General features: G+C 38.2%; 1 protein-coding gene across 9 annotated transcripts in view; it reads right to left on the minus strand.

The window, feature by feature from the left end:
- The window catches only part of INPP4B (inositol polyphosphate-4-phosphatase type II B), a 339,117-nt gene that overhangs the window by 296,853 nt on the left and 20,265 nt on the right, over window positions 1-21,999 (minus strand). The gene's annotated exons all lie outside the window — the stretch shown is intronic.

Here is a 21,999-nt window from a genome sequence, read left to right on the forward strand (position 1 = left end):
ATTGCCTTGTACTTCCATCTCCTTCACAGGAACAATAACTCTAACAAAATATGAGGTGTTAACTACAGAAGTTCACCACATACTCAAGTATTCATGTTTTGCTATACTGACACTGATTAGGACACTGAGTGTTTCCCTTTTGTTCACGGTATATTCTAACATTTTTCAATTCTTTTGGAACATTTTCTTCTGTGTTTTCAGAAAACAAGTTGTGCCTCTCCCCTCCCCCCCAAAAAACAGTTTTCATTTATTAGAACTACATCTACTGAATTTAGTGAAAAAAATTATACCTGACACATATACATGAAATCTTTGTTTCTCTCAGAGCCCCTCCTCCATTTATCTGAAATTATTTTAATATCAGGTTCAGTAGCTGTAGTTTTGACCAGTGGAAGTTTGGAAACAGATATTTTTGTTCAAATTGCAGTTAACACAGCACCATTTCACACTGCTGCAAGGATGAGAAAATAAGGCCAGAAAAGTAGTTCTAAATAGATCTTCTTTTTAATCCCCCAAATATTCTATGCTTTTAATATCCAACCCTTTTGTAAAGGCCTTTCTCAAAAAAGAATTCTTGGTATCATCCTCGTACAATCAAGTAACAGAAGTTTGTCAGATGGCTTTTAATACTCCTATAAACTTAAAAAAAAAAAAAAAATCAACCAAACACCCAATCCTCAGCACATGGGCTTCAGAAGCCAGTTTCTGCCTCCAAATCAGAAGCTTTTTTTCTTCAGAGGACTGCACTGACATATTTATCTGATGGAGAACCACAACTCTTATCAATTCCTGATCAAGTTCCTCTCAACTGTTGAGCTGAAGGACAAGTTACATCTGCACTGTATCTTTGTGGGCTCTTTCATTCTTACTTTTCCCTTTATACTCACTTTCTTTGCTCAGGTTTATCCCTCAATGACTGCTGCTGCATCCTTTAGTTTCCAATCATCAAACCACAGCCAATTTCAATAGCACTACAACAGTGAAAGCAGACCAAGCTTAACTATTAATTTATACATATGAAATATAGCTGGGCCGTAAATATGACATCCAAAAGACAAATCTCCAAGTAATTTTTTCCTCCTAGGAAAGTTCTAAAATTCTGTGGAGATCTGCCATAAAGCTAAAAGCTCTTTTAAGTTTCCCTTTCATAATCAAATACCCTTGCAAGCAAGAAACAGAATACGTGCAAGCAGTCCCAACACATACCTAAGTAGTAGAAGGTTGCAGCTTCAACTTTTCCACTCATTCACACACATACACCTTCTTTCTTGTTTTCCCTTTAGGATCAGCAGCTATACTTCTCTTTTTAAGCCCATCTTCATGCCTTTGACTGCCATTTCATAATCTTGTTGAAATTATAACCTCAGAACTTTATGGTCATCACAGAACCTGACCTGCAATTTACAACATACAAGGACACCACTGTGCCCAAAATGAGCTACTGACTCCAACAGAGGCTCCATGCAGGTGCAGCTGGCTGCCTATGTTTTGTAAATTGATAGACTACAACTGTGGAAAGCTGAGTCATACAGTACTTACAAAAAGGATATTTATTATACACTGTAATCTAATACTACAAGCATATTCAGCATTGAAGACCAAATCCATCCGGGGGCAGGGGAAGATGCTGGCTCAGCCACACAATACACAAAACCCCACCACAATGACCCTTGCAAAAGGCTTACTAGGGCACACAGGGACTTCGGGACTGGCAATGTATATGTTCCTACTAGCCTCTGTATGCTGAGCAGAATTAATTGTTGGTTTTGTTTTACAGCCACAGACTGTATTTTAACAACAGAGCATACAGTGTTTGCAATAGACCTATTAGTTTTTTAAAAAAAGAAAAAAAGCTTGGTAAGGTAAATAATTTTAGTGATCTCCAGCTGTGCACTGTTTTGTTACTGGCTGGTCCCCTCTCAGGCAGATATCTTGCACACCTTTCACATAGTTCATTGGTAACCTTCTTGTTTTAGAGAACACAGTTCCAGAAATTCAACTGCAACGTACTTAGTTATTGGTTTGTGAACCAATCAGTTCCAGTCCATTTTATAAACACCTTATAAATCTACTCTAAATAGCATCTTCAGCTACATAGTTACTTTAGATTGCTTCAATCTTTTTGAGTAGCACTGAGGAAGTCAGACCCTATGACTCTGGTCCCAGATGGAAAAGTCATCAAAAACCATCAATAACTGAATAAAACCAATGCTATCAAAGCAATGAAGGCTACTGGTTAAACTCTAATTATGCTTAAATGCAGTAATTACTGTAATGCATGGACATCTGTACTCCAGATAGAACTGCAAAACACAGAAGACCAAGAGATGAGAAGTTGTAAACTGCTATTTAAGAAAGTTTTTGCTTTCCAGCAAAGGAAAAAGAACAGAGCCAGGTAAATAGAACATTATGGGTGTCTGGAAAGGCTATTAAAAGGAATAAAGAAACTCCAGGAGGAGATGTGCATATTGATTTTGTTATCCCCTCCCACCTTCCCACCCCCCCAAGGGAGATGGTATATCTCTTGCACTCATCTATCAGTAAAGCAGTAACGGTCTAGAAATTCCTTTTATCGCATCCGTGCGTCACTTGCTCCGCATATGAGCCATAACAGGTAAATCACGTGGGACAGTAAGAGTGGTACAACAGCAGTTAAAACCCTTGAGACAGCATGCTTCAGTACATGTAAGACAGTACCAGTCTTGAAATGCAAGGCAGCTGGGCCAGCAGAGTTCCACAATGATAATAATCAAGGCGCCTGTTCCCTGGAAATTTGCCATAGAAGCTAAACTAATCTGACAACATCTGAATATTATTCAGACCTAAAAGGCATAAGAGATCATGGGATTCAAACCTGGGTTTAACTTAGAAACTCAATGACCATCTAAAGGCTATCACAGCCAGTGTTGACACAACGATAAAATTAAAAGGTAAACCCCCCCCCCCCCCAACAGAAATGTCTGTCTTTGGTTGCAGTACTGGGTCTCCTTGAAGGAGCAAAAAGACTTTTCAACTCAATAATCCACTTCCCTTCTGTCTCCATTTCGGAATAAAGCTGTCAGTCAGGGAAACTACTTAGTCATATAGTGCCTTTAAATGTTTCTCCTAGCTAATCTCTTTCCTAGCAGGAACTCAGATAGAAAAGATATTATCTTCAGTTATTTAATACTGGTGATTCAAGAGACAGGCATTATTTAATACTTATGGTTAGAGAGGCAGGCATGCTGAATCTAAAGTCCCTCTCAACATTTTCCCCACACACAATCACCACAACCATAATTCACAAGGAAACCAGACCATTCAATTATTTTGCAAGTGGCCAGGAGAGAAAGAGGTGGAGGAGTCTACGTCCTTGGAAGCAATAATTTTAGAACAGATGACAGTTTTGACAGCTCACAGACCACAAAATTTATGAAGTTTCTGTTGGATGTCCTCTATCCCCCCACATTCGCAATTATAGCTTTCATGACCACTTTCTATGGACATGGAACAACCAGACCTATTTGATTCACATGACACACAAAAGGAACCGAGACATATTGTAACTGTTAAGCACCAGCCATACAGTTCCACATTTTTTATTATCACGCGAGAAATGTACGTTTTTGATCACTTGAAGAGATGTAAACCCACGTCTTACACTATACATAAACATTAGAAGTCAATCAAAACTAGTAGCGTGTTCAAGTAATCTTAAATTACAAGGAAGTTTTATCATGCAAGACCTGCACAAAATTGACTTCAGCATGTAAGACTAGCATGAAAAAAGCTACACATTGAAACAATTTGCAACTGATCTCCAACTCTTGCACCCTGCAGGACAGCTACCAAGACGTATTTTATTAGTTTCAGATAACCACCAAGCTCTAGCTGTTCAAAGCAGCAAGTGCAGGAGGTCACTAGTGCCAATACCAAAGACAGTAGCCATCTTCACGGCTGCATACACTACCTTGAAACAACAGTTTCAGTACTATCTTTGAGCTTCCAAGTTTTCTTATGTATCTTAAGCACAGCTCAACATTAAAGAAATTAGCACATGATCCCTTGCAGTTTTCATTAGTACTGCATTTAATTCTAGACATTTTGGTAAAGTGTTAAAACACAAGCTTTCTAATGATGCAATCTCTTAAACATCTAAAACAAAGTCAATAAAACTGGCTGCCCAATTTCACTAGTTTAACAATTTCAAAAAGAAAAACACTAGAACTCATGTCTGCAAGTCCTCAGAGATTTTGCTAAATACATTCTAAATTTCCCTTCTCTTCCTTCGAAAAGGTGCAATATTTTTAGTTCACATCATTTTGTATTAAGAACTTATTTAATCTTTGGAATACATACAGCATAGGAAACAGCCTTCAAAAGGAAAGCTGCAAAATTAGTCCACAATTTTGTCTTCAAGAATGATATTCTTTTTAAGCAAACAGTTATTGCTAATTCCACATACTGTCTCTACTTCACCCATAAAGTAATTACTAGGCCATAAAATATAAATAAGACACATTATGCCCCCCCATTGAAATTCTCCATTCTATCGCTGATCCCTGCACCGTCAAACAAAACACTAGGTTTTCTGTCTTGGATTGAGGAAATAAGATTACAATGCAGAGTCAGCAAAAAGAATTACAATATGACAGGAGTTTCAAATATGCAGATATATTGATATAACTAAAGAAAAAAGTTTGAAAATCTAAACTGTATTTAAGTTTTACCTTGAAAATCATTAACAGGTGATCAGCTGATTAAGGAAGAAAACTGTCCTGGCTTAACATAAATTCAGAGATTCAGAGACCGTATTGAAAAGAATGTTTCAGGGGATCTGTGGATGGCAACCTTAAAAGGGATAAAACAGTAGGGGAATATTTGTCTTATAACAGAATCTTCCTTTTAGTATTTTTCCCCGCCCCACTGAGGTAAGATAGCCAAGATCTATATACCAAGTGTCACTAAATGCTAGGTTATCTACAGAAGGTATCTATTGGCAATATGAAGTTATTTCTTTCTATATGAAGTTAAAGATGCATATCAGCTGGCTGCATGCAGTCAAGCTAGCTGATTGTACCCATGGAAAATTTCAGTTTATTTCTAACTTTTCCATCTCTTCAATTCTGTCTCCTGGCTATCTTATTTCCTACTATCAAGATCAAAGCTAGGCTGACCATATAGAGTTTGTAATTTTCACTTATACTTTGGTAGGCTGCCAGGACTATTGTAATCTATTTGAACAGATTATCATCTTAAACTAATTCAAACGTTGCTTCCTACCATTTATCACAGCCACTGTGGCCTTCCAAAAAAAAAATTAGAATACAAAATGACAGAGCTGTGATATTCAGCGAGTTAGTGAGTCATGTCACTTCCTAGGACACCCTTTACTGATCCTTCCTAGTTTGCATAAAACAACAGTAACCTAGAATAACAATTTTGAATTATTTTTTTTTTCTATAGAGGGAAGGTAACAGAAACATTAAATAGTTATCTGGTTTTCCCCAATAGTACCAGTGGTCATTTCAGTTGTATTTTCTGCTGAAACACACACATACTGTATTGTAATAACTTTTATGCCTTTATTCTCCTTAAATTCTCAGTTCTGTCACCCTTACCTCACAGTGCCCTAAAAAATAACATAGGAGCTCCAGCCAACAAGACTCTTCCTAACCAGGGCCAGCCTTCTTCCAAGGGAGGCATGACCTTGCAATGGCATAATACAGCACCACATAAACCAGCCAGCACCCTTGTATCAGCACCACTACTGTCTGCAAGTCCCTTTTAAAGTCTTAAAACTAACAAGACTCTAAAAGCAAAGAATCTATTGAAAAAAAGCTGCAAGAGGTGACCTATTCTATTTGGAGACAGATAATGGAAAATAAAACGCTGGCTTGGCTTGAAGGTACTCCCTTCAGCTGAAAAAAAAAAAAAAAAAAAGTAACCACACAGAACAGCATTGTCTTCCCTTCAGCTGACAGATTCCCCAGTCAAGCAAATTCCTAAATGATTCATGTAGTTTCCCAGAGTTCAGATGTGACCTTTCAGAAAAAAAAACATATTCTTGCATTTTGCTTCCCCTAGAAAAGGTAATGCAAATAAACACTTACTGCAAACAGGTATAACCTGGCACACCCACTGAACCATGTACTTCTAGCTACTTATACTGATCCAGCTGAAAACCAGCTCTGTGAAAAAAGTCATTTATCAGTTGTGGGAGTTGCCCCATGGAGTTCACGGCCTAACAAACTGTACCACATAAGGCAGAGGACTGAACAAGAATGAGACTGCTGCTTTCACCAGCACGGCCACCTTACCATGACTCAGTGTTCAAACTGCAACTTCCCTCTGGCTGTGCTGGAGCAGCCACTGACCTGACACAGGTGCAGGCTCCCAGTGAAAGGGAGACCGTCTTCCCCACGGCAGCACTAGTGCTGATGTAGCCACAAAGTCAGCTTAATGAACTTATCTTCATGGCAAGCAACCTAATCAAGCTGTTCCCCAATCAGACCTGCTACCTGGCTGCCGAAATGCTAGTGCCAGCCCAACACAGAGGACAAACACGTGCACCCACAGGTAATCTTTCTGCAGATGTCCACAGATGTGTGATCTTAGTATGATGGTGTAACTGCAGCCTTAGGACAAAATTCACATACAAAGGACTCGAAACATAGTCCTTACTCAACAAGATTCCTGGCAAATCCAATTTAACCCATGAGCTTTTCCCAAATCTCCAACTATACTTTCAGGCAACGCTGCCTTAAATTCCCCTTTCTCCCACATCTGCTGAGGTGACTGCCTGCCCAGCCACACTGCCTTCCTTCCACTGCTGAAGAACACAGCCGCACTGGCTATAACTTTCTCTTGGGCCAGCAAGAAAGCTGGATTATGGAAGTTATCCCCTTTAAAACCAACACTTGAAAACAAATACCGGAAGATTAAGTCACTCTTCCAAAATCTTATTCAGAGGTGACTGCACTAATTAATGTTTCAAAGACATCAGCTACACACAAATGACTGTTAATACAAGTTCAGCCACTATTATGACACTGTGGTTTCAGAGCAGGTGATCTCCAGCTAAATATTAGCATTTCAGTCACTACTTAGTTAGAAATTTATTTACACAGCAGAGTTCTTTCTCTAGTCTCCAGGAACGTAAACACACAAACCTTTTGCAATGCGCCATTTCAAACAAAAACAAAAACCTAAAGCAAACCCAAGCATAGAATAGCCCAATTCATGAGGAGCTCCTATACACATGACAGTAGGCAAACCAGTCCGGAGGAGGTAGCGTGCTGGGACCACTGATCCCGTGCAGAAAGGGACAAGGGGAGGACACAGTAACCAGTTTCAAAAAAATATTGCACTATATTGAAAAAGGCAGCGTGCTCCATTCTGCAAGATACTGTATCTGAGTGGCAATAACTGGAGATTTTCCCTCTAGAAGACTTATTTCCTCTCTGTTCCAGTATCTATGAAGATGCAAAAGGTAGAGGCAAACTTAAAATACAACATTGCTATGACATCAATTTTACTTGCCATTTTTACTATAACAGACAAATTACTGTACTAAAACTGCAGCCTGTACTCTGTAAGATACAGGATCTTTTTCTTTTTTTTTTTTTAACCTTAAAAACTTTGCAGTCCACAAACAACTTTGAATTTCTTAACCTTTTTTGCTTCACATCATATCCTAGAACCAAACAACTTCAACAGTCTTGGTGTCTATATTACAGGAGAAAAAAAAAAAAATTTACCACATTACTGAGAAAAACACAGCAGTGAGAGCTTCTCTCTACTGCTCCCCATCCCCCAAATTTGTAACATCTGGGGTTTATCTAAGCTATAAACATTAAAAAGATTTTAACAGCAAATTTGAGAGATTTGTGGTTCCTTTGAGCTCTAAAAAGATTTTAGCTAGAAGACGACTGAGTCAAGTCACCCATATAAAGTAAAATACAACATAATAGCATATTTTAAGATTAGAGATATAAAGTACTTGGAATGAAATCCCTTCACTAAGTTTCAGACTGCTCTGAATTTCACCACCGTTCCTCTTCTGATGTTAAAGGGAAGGAACTCCTCTCACTTCTCTTAATAGTATCAATTCTGCCTTGGCTTTCTTCTCCCCACACAGTCTTCAAGAAAATAACAGAAGTGTTTTTCCTCACAGAAACTCTTTAACACACCTGTGAAGACCCAGCAAAGGCTTCGATTTTACTGTCACACAGTTAGGGAGAGACCATGAGCTCTCCTGCTCCCGCACTTTCCAAGGAAAGAGATTACTGGATTTCCCTCAATTACCTCTAAACTCACAGAAGGAAAGCATGGAAAAGTAAAGGAGTTAATATTTGATGATGATATTTAATTTGAATAATTAAAAGTCAACCAAAATACCAGAAAAAAAACCTCTTTATATGAAGTACATTCCCTACATAAATATACTGCTCCTGAAAGTTCACAAGTATCTGGTTACCTGTATTTCTAATTAAAACGCTAGTACCACTGTTAAGAACATAATTGCTGAGAAATAAATCTAAGAAATGGTGACTTAGTGCTGTTATATTAAAGAAGAACAATAAATCATTTTAACTATGTCTCAATAATAATTATTCAATTTCTATATGCAATGGAAGTCTCAGTTCAGCAGAAACTATTATGTCATCTGGGGAAGGGAATATTCAGAGGTCGATGCAAAACAAAGCCACGGGGGGGACGAAATGCAACAAAACTCACGGAACATGAAAATCACTAAGAACGTTACTGCTTTATACTGATCCGGCAGCTACAGCAATAACAAGTCATTTATTGACCTTTTGCCTCAAGATCAATGACATATCCTCAGTTAGCAGATAGGAATAAAGTTTATGTATTTTAAAGAATGAATAAGACATCTCAAGAAGACTTACAAGCTTCACAATTTTTTAAACCAAGCTGCTGATGAAATCTCCCTAAATCCATCCAAAGTGAAAAAAGATTAGAAGAAAGTAAGAGGTGATACTTAAGAACCACAACTTAAATCCAAGGCCAAAGGATGATACCAAAGACGATCAAGCTCTCCCCACATACCTATTTCAATTAAGATGAGGACTGCTCAGCCTGCATATTTGCAAGTACAAAGGCTCTCTTCCTTGGCTTATTCCACAGTGATCTATGCGATTGCTGATTTTGCAGCTGCAGAATTTCTCACTATTGCAACCTGTAAGCAACACAGACACCATGTGTGGAAAGTCAAAGCCTACTAACGCCTTCCCATGCAGACAGGCAATTCAGGAAGTAACACTTCACTCCAGTAATCTTGAATTTGCTATTCTTCAATATCCATCATCACACTACCTGGTTTTGCTGATATGTAACTTTTCACTAGCTGGAAACACCGAGGAAATTTTAAAAATCCTGGAAAATAAATTAAACCTTATTTCATAAGTTATCAATTGGGCAACAGAGCCATATATTTAACTGCATTTCTGCATACAGTTATCTACTCTGTAACATGTAACACGCTACTCTCATTAGCTGTAAGAGGTCATGGCAAATGATTTACAAAATTTTTTTAAACAACCTTAGTCTAAGAAGTTGGAACTGACAAATAGCCCAGCTACATAAAACCCACCAAAAATACATGTTTTTCAGATTAAACACCTCATGCAAGGATAAAAAGTTCACAGCAATAACTTTGAGAAAAATAAGGCTGTTACAGTTACACACAAAATACAAAATTCAAGAGTTGGCTTCATAAGATATTCATGTTCCTTCGGTACGGTATTATTTGGGTAAAGAGCCCATGACTTCAGGGGTATGATACAATTATTACAAAACAGGTATGTCTGAATTAAATGAATGACTTTGTATTAAACATGAAACATAACTATGATTTTTGCTAGAGGCAGTCCAGGGCTGAATGCTTCTGTGATGAAAACGGAAGGTGCACAGTAGTACGAGCCAAACCCCTTGACACAGAAACTGAGCTTGCCTCAGGATGCCAATGGTTGGTAACAGCCTCTTTTCCATCCCTAGTAAAATCGCACCCGATTGCCCAGCCCGGAAAAGCTGCTCAACAATTAACTGAAGGATTATCACCTACATTTTAATCAGGCCTAGATACTTTGAAGGATTCTCAGCTTCTAAAAGACCCTCTGGGCAGGAATAAATGGGGAAACAAGCCTCAATCAGAGAAACAGAACTCAGAAGGGGACCAACAAACCCAAAGCCCCCAAAAATCTGACTCTAAAAAGGCTGGGCAGGGGGCAGGAAGAATATCCCTCAGAACTTCAGCTTGCAAAGCTGTGCGTTCCTTGGTCACACTTGCATTCTTTGCTTTCCTGTCATCCTATCACAGAGGCAAAGCAGAACACCTACAGCCTGGCCAGACCTTTGAGTAAGTTCCTCTCACCAATCTGGGTAGTAGTAAGCTTTTGACACGTATTTGCAGCAGACAGTGATGCAGCAGTAAGGTCTCGCGACCTATGCTGAGGGGCTTCAGACAACGAGCAGCGTCTGAGGAAGATGCCTTCCAAATAAAAATAGCTGCTGGACTAAACTCAATCCCAGTCAGCACTGGAGCAGTTATCAATCTTTACTAGTGACATACAGCCAGAGATTGGAGAAGAATATACCCACACTGATAGAGTGACTATATAACAGTACAATTAATTCAACACAAAAATAACTTTGAATAATACCATAATGAACTATCTTCCTCCTCCTCACTGCATCATTCTAATATAATTTCATTGCATTACTGCAGACTTGCAGTTATTTTGATCTTAACTGCATTTGCATACATTAATGGATGTGAATCTCTTAAGATTTAAATCTTTCAGAATGAATGCTTTCTTTTGTATAAAATAAATCGGGAATATTAGGTAACTTACGAAACAAAAATGTTTCTCAAGAAAGCAAGGCAAAAGCATTTTCTAAGAAATGCCGTTCAAGGACATAATTCTCAAAGTCTGCTTCAAGACTGCAGACTTTGTGGAAAGAGCCACCAGAGAGTAACAACTGTACTAGGACACCACAAAGAAAAGGAATGTTTGGGCACATTGAAAGAAAGGACCAAATACGCCAAAGCACTTCAAAGGTGACAAGGAGAAGCACCAGGGTCCGTGTTCAGAGCAGAAACAGTGATCGGGTCTGGCCTGGGAAGAGTAAGTAGAGTTGGTGGCAACAGAAAGGAGAGAACGTATGCAAAGCATTGTGGAAAGAGAGCCCTGTGTGGGACCTGCTGGCAGATCTAGAAGGGTAACAGAGAGGCAAGAAAGCAGCACACTCAAACCTCAGGGTCCAGGCCAAAAGAGAGTCAGTTTTATGATCCACCCACAGCTTCCTCCTACTCTCTAAACAAACCCGAGTAAGGTGGCTGTGCTGTGGACCTGCAGCTCTGCTGCAGCTGTTGGAGAGGAGTACTTTCTTCAATTGATGCATAACAGCCTTAAAACTGTTATTTCAAGTAGAAGAACATCAATGGCTTCAGGATTCCCCCCCACCCCATTCTTGAATTTTCAGACATTAGTCTAAACTACGTTGTCCACCTTGCTTCAAGGCAGAAAAGCAACTTGTGCAGGAGTTTAGACAGAGACGTTCAAGAAACTTAAATTCTGCTCGTAAATAGCTATTGCCTTTGCCTGAGAACATCTTAAAATTTGCAGATTGCAAGCACACACACACACACAGAGGACAGTATTTTACGAAAGTGTTCCACTCAATTTACCCAGCATAGGTTGTTGTGACTCACATACACACACACAGCAATTCACTATGGTGTATCAGTACCTTACAAGGGAGACAAAAGACATAGCCTCAAATGACTCAAAAACTGATTTCTTCCTTAACTTCCTCAAGGCAGTCAGGCAATTAGGAGCATGTTAGTTGGAGGATACACACCATGCCAAGTTTCTCTGGTTGTTTCTCAAACTTAACTGTCTCCTTCCCTTCCCAGCATACAGATTTTTGAAATAAATAAAAGTCAGCCTGAAATTTTGCCTTTTTTTTTTTTTTTTTTTGGAATGCCACCAAGTTGGTACCTTCTTTGTACATTCTAGGTAAATATGACCAAAGCTTTAACTTCTGCCCAACACTTCTCTTTGGTTTTAAAGTATTACATCCCCCCACCCCAAGCAGTAACACAGACGCACAAGACTTCTTTATTAAGCCATTTACTGTTTACTTGCTTCCCAAAAAAACATGTTGCTAAATTTAATTAGTCTATGGATACATTAACTGATTTCTCCTGCTCTACCAAAATACAAAGATTCAACCTTTATTTTGCTCTAGCAAAATAGTATAACATTAACTTAAAATTGCTATGTAGGAAGATGCATAGGCAACTCCCTTGCCATTAGCGCAAGCAGCAAGATGAGTCACACCAGACTTTTTCTGCAGGTGGATGACAGAGGTGTGAAGTCTGGAGGGGTAACAGATGAAGGAGGGGTATTATTGTTTCCTTTTTTTGTTGTTGGGGGGTTTTTTTGTGCTGCTGCTTTTGAAATGTGTGAGAATGAAAGACTGTTCCTATGATTAACTTTCAAGCACAAAAAAAATTACCAAGGGTCAGAGACCTGTCAGTTATAACATCATCTGTTTAAAGGCCTGAAGTCCTATAAAACATATCTCTTGACATGGAAAAGAAAGGTTTAGGGCAACTCTTTTTATAAGTGCTGTAGTTGCATTTCAACTTAATTGGATTTAATCCTCAAAAGAAACTGTAACAAAAAGCTACTCCTTGTAAATCTTGTAGAGATAATACAAAAGAAACTGACTACAACCAGTTACTTACAGTTTCTACCAGACACCACCCAGAGAGCACATGCTGGACACACAGGATTAGTCCAACCACATTAAAAACCAAACAGAAAGAGACCTCCAAGTTATCGAACCTGCTATTACATGCAACATCAGAATCCAATCCTTTTCACAACATATATTATTGAACTCAAACCTAAAAGCAGCTAGATAGCTTTGTCTCGATATCCCCAAAGGAATGTTGTTCCAGCACCTGACTGGTTTAATGGCAAGAACCTTGTGTAATTTCCAGACTAAATGTCTTAATGTCCAAATTATCCACATTATTATACCAACACTGACCTTTACCTTACATTTATGTTCTCTTCTTTCCTTTACTGGAAGTGTCAAAGCAAGCCAAGTTTTCTTTCTCTCTCTCTCTTTTTTTTTTTTTTTTTTTTTTTTTTAATTCTTCCCCTGTAGGGAATACTTTCCAGTCCTCACAATCCTTCCCTGAACCCATCTCTCAGGAAAACATACAAGACCAAAACCATAAATACTCAAGATACACAAAGTCTGAGTTGAAACTACAGTACTCAAAACCAGCCTCATCTATTCTTGGCCCCATGATTTATTTTCAAATTAAAAACATTGCTAGACCTCTCAACCACAATACCATGGCCCTACCTACCATTATCAGAAACACTTGCTCTCCAGGTGATATCCATGAAGATAGTTTCTCACGTGTCCAGTAATTTTAATCTTTACGCTATTACAGTCACTTGTTTCTAAATCCTGCACTGCATCTACTTCAGAAATCTACCAACACCCCAGCAGATTCTCTTACCATCTTTCAGTAAACCGACATCAATCTAAGTGGCTTCTGTTTCACCTACATTGTCTCTAAACTTTCAGAGCAAGGCATCCTGTATTATGGTGCTATTCAATAACCTCTATTTCTAGCTTTTCTGAAGAGGTTGTATCCTACAATATTCATGTTTTGTCAAAACTGCTATGCTACTATCTTATTGCTGTGATAGCCAGTTTAATATTCTGCAATTCCATTTATTCCATTTTATACCCCAACCTTCTAGTATTTGCACAGAAGTCTTTCAGCTTTGTTTGCACTCCAGCTAATACAACCTTAACTGCATACAAAGCTGGCATAGTCATAACCACTAGTTACATTACTTTACTATTCTCATAAATATTTATTGCACTTTTATTCTAATAATTGTCCACTGTTCTGTACAGTTACACTGCTTTATCAGCTGTGATATCCGGGTTTCCTACCTCTCTTCACATATGCTTTAAAGAAAAAAAAAATCATAGGCATTATGTAAATCTATCACACTTCTCACTCTGAACTTCTTCTTCAGCAATGGCACAAATTCTCAGTGCCAGCAAGCTGTTTCTCTGGGGATTACAGTTTGAGCTCATCTTTTAAAAGATTCCTCTTCCAGTAGATGCATTTTAAATGGTCAAAGTTTCCAAAACCTTTCTGTAGGACCACGCCTTGAGTAATCCATGACTTTGTTATCCTGCTACATCTCCTTCCAAGGCCTGTGAGAGTTCTCTTCAGTCCCAAGTGAGCCTCCACACAATCAAGCAGCTTCTTCAGCCCACTGGACTTCCAAAAGAAACCTTCATTAGTTCTACTGTCTGCAGAGTCACAAACATAGATATCTAATTATCCTCCATCAGGCAGATTTCTCTTCAGCCTTATTTTTTAGAGCTACAAGCTTCTACTGGTATACTGAATAGACATGTTTTACTGAAGTGGATTCAGCATTTTGTCCAGCACATACCTAAACTTACATTTGTACATATCCCCATCTCTCCATTCCTCCAGTATGTCAAAGTTTTATGTTACCTCCAGCCTGTATGCTTCTGGTCTACCCATGACAAAGCAAGGCATTAAACAAATAGGTTAGCAGGCTTGGAAAAGAGGCTCACTGCAACTTAACAGTTCTTTCACCCTCCCCACCTTCCAAAGTAAAATAGGTTATTACCTTCACCACTATGGGTTACCTGAGGCTTCTAGTGACTCATTTTCTAACCATTATTAAGGAGAAGAAAAAAAAAAATCTCACAGGAAAATACAAGGCAGGTTTACTTCTAAATATTCTCTTTTTAGAAGTTACTAAACATACTCCTCTAGATATCAAAAATCCAAATATCCTACTAGAATCTGAAGTTAGAAAACATTCAAACTGGAAATGGGCTTTAGTCACTGAAAAGTATGAGACACTTTAGTTCTATATTCACAGCAAAACAATGCAGTCTTAACTTAGAGCTGCAATGGTACTACCATAGTAAGAAAGCTCAAAATCTCAAATGGCAGCTTGTCACTTTTCTTAAGCAACAATAAAGAAAATGATGACAAAGTGTGAAAGCAGTAGCCACAAATCTGTACCTCCATACTCCCCACATGTAAAATGAAGTCAGAAGCAATTTAGAATAAAAAAAACAATAGATAGCACTGTCTGTCACTAGGAGATATTGATAGAAAAAACAAGCTCTACTCTACCGAAAGAGAATGTGAAATGAAAAAACATGCAGAATATAAGCAGCAAAGACAAAAAGTTACAGTTTCTCATGGCATAGAACAGAAAAAGTTAATATAACAACTCTGTTCTGGATCCTTAAGACAGATTTCTAACCAGTCCATGTAACACTAAAAATTCTTTGAGATTATACTATTTACCAGATGCTTTGCTTAAAGTTCAGAAAGTTATGATGGAACACTAATTTTATTGGGCCTCTTTGTAAAATGATAGTACTTTCTTCTATGAAAAGAACAGCAAAACTTTTTAGCATGTGTTTTCTGAAGATATTTAGTCTTCATGTTTTCATTAAGAGGAATAAATGTTATTCACACATACTTGAAGTAAATATGAATATTTTTCCTCATTTTACATGCCCCTCTCAATCTCAGTTACATAGTTTGTAATAACAATATATGACTTTTAAAGAAAAACAGCATATCTCCTTGGAATCTTTTCCCTTAAACTCCTCATCATATTATCACTGTGGAAAAACAGACAGAGCAGTAGTTGGTATACTTTTCTTTTTTCTGCTGCTATATGATTTGTTAAAAAAATGGGGGAAGGCAAGTAAAGATGCGGTTGCACATAACCGTAACAGTACAAGTTTGGTTTTACCAGCACTTGGCTTTACATACAGAGAAGATGCAAACAGGAACACTACCAAAACACCACATGGATTCAATACCAAATGTATTCTGGTACTGAATCCAAAGTTTATATATACCGAATTACTTTAGCATTCCCCCAGATTAAGCCCCATATTCTTGCTGGAAAGCTAAATATATGCAGATACCTTTATCAAAAAGCTTTGAGCCAGGTTATTTAAAATACTGAGCCTGCTCTCTGGTTCCAGGCTGTATCACAGAAGCTTAAAACACTAAAACCAAAGTTACAACTGCACCTTTTGAAGTACTAAAAATGACAATGTGTATTATCTCCACTACTTCATAGCATCTAAGAGCTACCCAACTATTCACAGAACAGAACCTCACCCATTTTACAGAAAGAAAAAGAAAAGCCAGTCATCTTTATACATTTGAAATGCAGCTCTGTCACCACTTCACTCATCAGCAATACAGAAATGCAGAAACTGCTAAAAACACAAAAGGGAACACAGCTTCTACCACATCTGCTGAAAGGGCACAACATAAATCCTGCCAGGGCATTGCATGGCCATCAGCTCACTCCCTCAAGGAAGTCTGGCCATACTGCAAGCATCAACCTAACCCGACTTCTTGTCTACTCAACCTTACTTTTCTAGCAGTTATTTAATTTCAGGCATAATGTAAGCCACAGGTACTTCACCCTGACAAAGTCTGAATAACTTGCCTATAACATATAATCAGACAAGTCTAGTAAAACAAGAAGAACTGCTTTGATGCACACTAGACTTTTTCTAAAGCTAAAATAATAATTCCACTGTAAATAATTTACATTTGGTTTCCAAATTATTTTTCAGCAAATGACAGAGCTTAGACTTACCACATCTGCTTGAACACACACACATGTATATATATGCTTACCTAACTTCTTACTAGCAATCTTGCTTCTTGTCATTTTTAAGCATCTCAGTATTAAGTGCAGCTTGACATCCCACATACTGGCTATATTTACAATACACAGGTCAGCAAAATTCTGGTCTGTCTTTTACTATCTTTTCTTTCTTATCGATTACTTTTTTTAGTTTTCAATTAACTTTTATTCTAATCTATTTGCAACTTTGGGATTACTTGGAAGACAAACTTGGCAACCTATACTTCACAAAAATTATAAAAAGATGGAAGTTCCACTCAGACATTATGCTCAAACTGCTACTAGTTCTCTATCCAGAGCTGTTACGTACTCAGATCTAGTTCACTGATGTACGTACAAAAAGGTCAAATGACAACCAGTAAAGAAGCTACATGCATGAATTGATGGGGTTAAAGGAAAAATTATTTACTGAAAACCTAAAATAGGATTGATCATATAAAGGATTAGCGGGATATATAAACACATGTGATATCTAAATTAATCCATCTGGGATTAAGAGACCAACTCACTGATAGGACTTCTGGGTAGTATTAGATGAATGACTGAAAAAATCATTCTGGATTTAGCCTGGGATTAGACAGCAGGTAACTCTCAGTATGCCTGATTGCATCTGTATTTTTTCAAACACAATAGGAACCAACTTGTACCAACGTATAACTTGCTTATTACAAATTGTATACATTTTAAAAAAAACACTGAGCAACCTATTCAACCACAAATGGCCCTTGTGCCAAAGGGAGAAAGTCTGGAGTCTAGATGTGTATCCTTAAATGGAAACTAATGAGGATTATTGGTAAAACCTTTAGACTTCCTAATCACTTTAGCAGGTTTTGTATGTATTACAGTAATTTCTACTGCAGCCTATAGAGGATAAGAGAATGGTATATCCTCAGAGGACAGGAAATACTAAGGTATCAAGTTCTCCTATTGAAGAGAAGACAACGAGCTAGTCCCAAAATAAAATAATAGGTAAGGAAAGATATTAATTCAGTACTCTCACAGGGTCACAAAACCAAAGAGCTGCTAGGAAAAATAAAAGAATAGAGATAATGGAGGAGTTATTTACAAATATACAAAGTACAAATGCATACTTTCTAACTTAGGAGACTCATCAATAAGTAAGGTATAGATAACTCAAGATTTCTTTCACAGCAGATCTCTGTAGATGTAGATAGGACCAAAACCTGCATATTGTGGGGGCTATTGTTGTTGGGCTTTCTGGTTTGTGTGGAATAAGGAAGAAAAAAAAAAAAAAAGAAAAAAAAGAAAAAGGCATGGGGGAAACACAAAGCTACCAGGCACTCTGTGACCAGAAACATCTAACAAAAATCTAACATGATGCCGCAGTGGACACCTACAATTATTTAAAAGGATTTATACTGATGAAGAATTTACATTAACACTATTAACAGTCTTTTTAGAGCTAGCTTCAACTAAACCAGCAGATTTTTCATGCAATAGGAGACCACACCGATAGAGACAGCACATATTTGCCATAGTTCTCTTTAGGCTGCTACATGATATAAAGCCTATATTCCAGTGATGATTGCTCAGTACGGCCAAACAGCTTTTAGATACCTTTCAAAGCTTCCCTTTTTTGTACTCAGACTGGTCCTGGCTCATAAAGAACAGTAGTATGACTCAAAACATAATAGTCAAGAATTACTTTTAAAGGGAAAACAATTATACCCAACTACCTTACCTGAGCTTAGTGTGTCAAGACACTGACTTCAAGAAATTTGTGTTGACTGCTTCTGCTTTTTCCCTCTTCCCTGAGATTTTTATTTTCTACAAAGCTTACTCTCTCCCCCTCAAACAGGCTTTATTGAATTCAGCAATAACAGTGTTAAATTGTAGTACTCCTAGTTGCCACTCCTCCCTACTTGCAGAAGGCACCACCCCCACAGCAAGAGGGACAAAAGTAAAGATGCTGATCCTCAACATCTGCTATCAACACAAATGAGCACTGGTATCAAAATAAACTAGAACACCTGGCTGAGACTAGTGACAGCTGAAAAGCTGGAACATCATTTGCTTCTGCTGCCCAGCACTAACAACACAACAAAGCAGTAAGGACAATAATTTCCCCAGCACTTCGGCAAGATACAGCAGAGCTCATCATCTGCTTTCTACTCTTGTTTCCCATTCCCCTGTACTAAGTCAGGGGGCAGGGATCTCATGATGTTCAGTAATAAAACTTGGGTTTAATGCCTGAATGTTCCTTTTAAACATGGATGAATCATAATCCCTGAAGGTTATGGTTTTCCATACTTGCAAGACTGCTCCTGATGGGATTAATTCTTGTAATAGCATAGTTGATCACTACCATTAAGCAAATAAAAAAAAAAAAAACCCAACACATAATCAAGCAGATAAATGTATGCAAATAAACAATTTCCTAACATCTGAAAGGACTCAGTGCAATATCTAGAGAATGGCACAGTTTTATTTCTTAGCCTAAAATTTAAGCAAAGCATTCAGAAACAAACAAATCTCTCTGCCCACCTGGAGTACTGATTATCTAAATCTAGCTGCTTCAGTATCTATGCTGTTTTCTCCTGCCAATCTTCTACAGTCATGTTCCTTTTGTGAGAGCACGTAATCTGTCCCACTGAGTCTGATTACAGACTAGACATGGCTAACTATAGACTGGTGTCATCCTATTGACAATGAAATAAGTCATTCCTCACCAGAAGTCTTCACAAGGTAGCTCTGTATTCCTCAAAACCTTGGTAGATAAAACAGGCCCTGGAAATCACAGCTAGATGGACTTGACTGCTGTGATCCTGCAAATGCTTTGCCTTTCAATGACTGGTCACTTGATCAATGACTGTACAACTTCAATCCGCTTTCGCTTCTCTTACACCATAGTTTTCCACCGTACACAGTTTGGCTAACTAGGAAAAGAAAGAAAAAAACCCCTTAAATCCTACCTCAGTCTTTGCATTCAATCGGCCAATGCACGGTGTATTTGTAGAGCAAATGTTTCAGACATATTAGAAAGGTGTATGATATACTTAATGAATTGTGAAACAGTGACCTCTGCTTACTCACAGGACTTTCATTTCAAAGGGACAAAATTCTGGTTCTACACGTTGAGCCTTGGAAGAATCACAGTTCTTGGACAGAGATTATAGGCCTGACAGCTTGATTTATTCATTTCCTTAAAGAGTCACAAAGACATTAGATGTGTCTGAATGCTTGTGCCTTCCAGAGGAAAAGTAATTTTCCATTTCCAGGATGAAAATGGCACTATAAGTGGTATGTTCTCTCATTTTGATGAAGAAATTCATTTCTGTACAGACTGCCCTGACTGGAAGGATAAGAAGAATGGAATAGCTAACTAACAAACACTTCTGGTCAGGAGACATGCAGAACCAGCAATTTATTTTTCTGCTCCTCACATTCTGCTGCTGCTACCAAGACAAATCAAGCTAAGCTGAATGGATAATGGAGCAGAAAGCAACAACTGATCAACTTGCTGAAATTTTCTTCAGAAAAAAAAATCTTATATCTAAGTATTATTGATAGAGAACACAAAAAAAACCACTGTGGAGAATCAGTCAAATTTTATTAAAAGATTCCATCTAAAGGAAAAGTGGAAGTTTAATTTTGAGAACATTTCCTAGTTAAATTCACATTCTCAATAGAATATTCATGCTGAGGTGAGCTACAATTTCACTTACATTTCAAAAAATAATTAAAACTAAAATTATGAGTTAAGTATTCTTCCACTGCTGCAGCAAAATCTGGGGAGTGTATTGAATTGTGTATTATGTATTCTCAGCAGTAAGGAGATTAAAAATACATACACACAATGCACGCAGTCAAAGAGCTTTCATGGACTCATCACTGTGCCAAGGTAGAAAGGGCTTCTGGGTACCTACAGCTCAAAAGAAAAAGTGAAAAATTGATAGTTTCATAGTGGCACAGCACCCTCTGACACTGGGATGAACATACGCATGACAGCTGGTGTTAAGAGTCTAAGCAATGAAGAACTGCCTTTCATTAAGGGCATTAATTATAGCATCCTGGGCAAAATCTGACTAACTCCAAGGTACGTACCTAGAATTTCTTACACAGTTTCAGATAGATACTATTCTTCCCTTTGTCCTTAATGGTGGCTACTTAGTTGTGCTTCATGTCTGCTGCATTCCACCCCAACATAGTAAAGATAAATAAACAGAAATCCAGCAACAGAAAAACTGACACCTACCAACATATAGCTCAAGTACCTGGTTGCAAAGTGTTTGGAACCATTTTGAAAAGAAGGGGAAAGGAGGGCATTAATATGTAAATTGAATATTTCCCTTCTCTATTCTGGGCTAATCCTTAAAAGAAGCCATAATGTGGCTGGTAGTAAACTAAACCTTCACCTCCTCAGCAACAAAATGGTTCTACATCCCTGTCCTGGTTTTGGCTGTGATAGAGTTAATTTTCTTCCTAGCAGCTGGTACAGTGCTGTGTTTGGGGTTCAGTATGAGAAGAATGTTGATAACACACTGACGCTTTCAGTTGTTGCTAAGTAGAATCTATACAAAGTCAAGGATTTTTCAGCTTCTCATGCCTAGCCAGCAAGAAGGCTGGTGGGGCACAAGAAGTTGGGAGGAGACACAGCCAGGACAGCTGACCCAAACTGGCAAAAGGGATATTCCATACCATGTAATATCATGTCCAGTATATAAACTGGGGAAAGTTGGCCTGGGGGGATTGCTGCTTGGGAACTAACTGGGAATCCGTCGGCGAGTGGTGAGCAATTGCATTGTGCACCACTTCTTTTGTATATTCCAATCTTTTTATTATTATTGGCATTTTATTACTGTTGTTATTATAATTATTATTTTCTTCCTTTCTGTCCTATTAAACTGTTCTTATCTCAACTCACGAGTTTTACTTCTTTTCTTTCCCTGATTCTCTCCCCTATCCCACTGGAGGGGTGGGGGGAAGCGAGTGAGCAGCTGCATGGTGCTTAGTTGCTGGCTGGGGTTAAACCACAACAATCCCCCTTCACCCCAGGGAGAGAGGTGCTGGAAGCCAATGTGAGCATGAGGGAAGCAATTTACCCAAAGCACCTTATGCTTGGACTAATCTGAACAGCACAGAGACTGTGAGGCATCAGCTCAAAACTGACATAAATTAGAGCAATCCCAATTGAGCCTGAAGACAGAAATGTAAGTTTAATCTTCCACTGTCCCAAAATCCAGTACTGTACTTC

Source organism: Haliaeetus albicilla, chromosome 1 (genome assembly GCF_947461875.1).
Source record: "Haliaeetus albicilla chromosome 1, bHalAlb1.1, whole genome shotgun sequence".
Lineage (NCBI taxonomy): Eukaryota > Metazoa > Chordata > Aves > Accipitriformes > Accipitridae > Haliaeetus > Haliaeetus albicilla.